This window comes from Triticum dicoccoides, chromosome 5A (genome assembly GCF_002162155.2).
Source record: "Triticum dicoccoides isolate Atlit2015 ecotype Zavitan chromosome 5A, WEW_v2.0, whole genome shotgun sequence".
Classification (NCBI taxonomy): Eukaryota; Viridiplantae; Streptophyta; class Magnoliopsida; order Poales; family Poaceae; genus Triticum; species Triticum dicoccoides.
The window spans coordinates 586191822-586195047 of NC_041388.1; positions in this window are offsets into that span (position 1 = coordinate 586191822).

Here is a 3226-nt window from a genome sequence, read left to right on the forward strand (position 1 = left end):
AAAAAACAGAAACAATTATGAACTATGAATTACAATTGAGACATAACTACAATTGTATTTGTGCCCACATTGAGACATAACTACAAAAACAGAAACAAAGATGCTTAGCTAACATGATGCTGGTTTTTTCTCATAGCAAGAGTTGGTTTCAAGGGCTTGGAGCACACATTGTATTTGTGCCCTACAAGTTTGCAGTTGCTACAAGTAATGGATGACATCCTAGATGTATCTCTTGGTGCTGGCTTCTCAAATTGGTTTTTCCTCCTCTTTGTTTGTTGCTTCCCAACTTTGTCTCTGAAAACTGGAGGCTCTATGTCCTGAGTTCTTGATCTTGGCCACAGATTTGGACCAGGGACAGGAAATATGATATGGCCATATGCTTTTTTGTACATTGCCTTCTTGAAGAAATCATCAACAAAGTCTTCAGGTTGCAACTTAGCTTTCACAATTACAGATACTGCATGATTGCAAGGCATAACAGTCATATCCCATTTCCTACATCCACATGTTCTATGCAGCAAGTTCACAGAGTAGGTGTTATCTCAACTACTAACTTGGTAAATGTTAGGACCAGCCATCAAAGATTGGCACCACCTTGAGTTGTACTTTGCTTCCTCTAACATCTCTGCATATGTTGGGCAAATCTCCCAATTTGATGTCTCTATCTTAGTTCTATTGGTGTTAAATTTGACCATCAATTTAGTCCTAATTCCTTCCAGCATGGTCTTTATTGGCTTCCCTCTAACATCTAGGATAATTTTGTTAAGCACCTCACTGATGTTGTTCACAACTAGGTCAGTCTTGCAGGTAAACTCCATTGCATGTCTAGCCCATGTATGAACTGGTACTTTATTAAGCCGTGCCCAAGCTTCCTTACACTCTCTTTTCAAATCATTCATTGCAGCTAGGTGTTCATTCTTAGTATAAGAGTAGCTAGCTGCATCCATGTGTTTCTTTAGTTCATCACCTCTAAAACCAACAGTTCGAAAATTCTGATATATGTGTCTAAGGCAGAATCTTTGTGGACAATTGGGAAAACATGGTTTACTGCATTTAAAATGCCCTGTTGACACAATATGAACTAGAGCTAAATATTGGGCCATTTGAATTGTTCATAGAGAAATGTGCATATGAAAAACTTAATAGTACAATAGAAAATATGAGAAGAGAAGTTTACCTTCTGCCTATCAGAAATGATAGTATAATAGCCAAAATTTTCACTTTCTCCACCAAGTGCATCTTTCAGTTATGTAAGGAACCAGGTCCAGCTGTCTGTGTCCTCTTTGTCAACAACTCCAACTGCTATATGATATATGTTGTTGTTTCCATCCCTTCCTGTTGCAGCAAGGATCTGTTGACCTGTTGACAGCTTGATAAAACAACCATCTACACTTGCAAAGTGACAAACGTGAGAAGATAGTGTATTTAATGTGGCCAAATAATAAAAACACCACACAAATTACAACACAATGTACCTACTAATGGCCTGCATCCATTTAAAAACCCTTCTTTGCAAGCATTAAGACAGTAGAACAGGCCATGGAACCTTGGGTTCTTGCTTGGGTGCTCTAGCAGATGCTTAGTGGTCACTACACATCTACTTCCTGGGTTTGTGTCTAAAACAGCCTGCAAATAATCTCTAATCCTAGTGTATTGACCTCTCTGGTCTCCTTGGACAACCTTCAATGCTTGTTTCCTAGCCCTATAGGCCATATGGGTTGAGATGTCTACTCCATATTTCTTCTTCAAATTCTGCATTATTTGTGGTTATTGGTGTGCCAATATCAATTCTCAGCATATCCTCACACTGGCGTGCCACCCATTTTGCTGTGACCTTGGTATTCTCTGCTACTGTTGGGCATGTGTGTAGAAAATTAGCCTTTCTTATGCAAAAAGTACTTTCATTTGCAGCAACAGAAGCTGCAATGTAGAACGGGCATTTTACATTAGTGCACACAACTATGATGCTGTCATTGCAGTTTCTGTGGAAGTCATAGTTCCTATTCCGACTTATGTGAAATGTCTGAAGTGCTCTCCTAAATTGTTACACATTAAGGAAACAAAGCTTTCTACAAAACTGGTCCTTTGGGTTCTCTCTATCATCACTGTACCACTTCCTTGGTTGTGATTTATATGCTCTGCTCTTCCTTCCATTGGGCAGAATATAAGGTGCTTTCTCAGCTCCATCATCATATTCCTGCTTTGTAACACCCATGATGCGGCTATATCTCCCACGTGTCGGAGCACGACTTAGAGGCATAACCGCATAGTAGGCATGTCACAAGAGGGGTAATCTTTATACATCCCATGTATTGAATAAGAAAGGGATAAAGAATTGGCTTACATTCGCCACTTCACACAATACATAAATATAGCATTATATCATTCAGAATACAATCAAGGTCGGACTATGGAACCAAAAATAAAGAAAGACCACCCCTAATACTAGATCCCCGATCACCCCGACTGGGCTCCACTACTGATCAACTAGAAACGAAACAACACAACGAACACGATCTTCATCAAGCTCCTCCTTGAGCTCAGTTGCGTCACCTGCACTGGTAGCAACGGCACCTGCAACTGGTTTTGAAAGTAATCTGTGAGTCACGGGGACTCAGCAATCTCACACCCTCGCGATCAAGACTATTTAAGCTTATGGGTAGGAAAGCGTAGTGAGGTGGGGCTGCAGCAAGCACTAGCATATATGGTGGCTAACTTACGCAAAAGAGAGCGAGAAGAGAAGCAAAGCACAGTCGAGAAGCTAAAAAGATAAAGAAGTGATCTTGAAACTATTTACGTTCAAGCATAACACGAGACCGTGTTCTCTTCCCAGACTCCGCCGAAAAGAGACCATCACGGCTACACACACGGTTGATGCATTTTAATTAAGTTAAGTGTCAAGTTCTCTACAACCGGACATTAACAAATTCCCATCTGCCCATAACCGCGGGAACGGCTTTCAAAAGTTCAAAACCCTGCAGGGGTGTCCCAACTTAGCCCATCACAAGCTCTCACGGTCAACGAAGGATATTCCTTCTCCCAGGAAGACCCGATCAGACTCGGAATCCCGGTTATAAGACATCTCGACAATGGTAAAACAAGACCAGCAAAGCCTCCCGATGCGCCGACATCCTGATAGGAGCTGCACATATCTCGTTCTCAGGGCAACACCGGATGAACACTATCTACAGCTAAAACCAACCCTCAAGTTTCCCCGAGGTGGTGC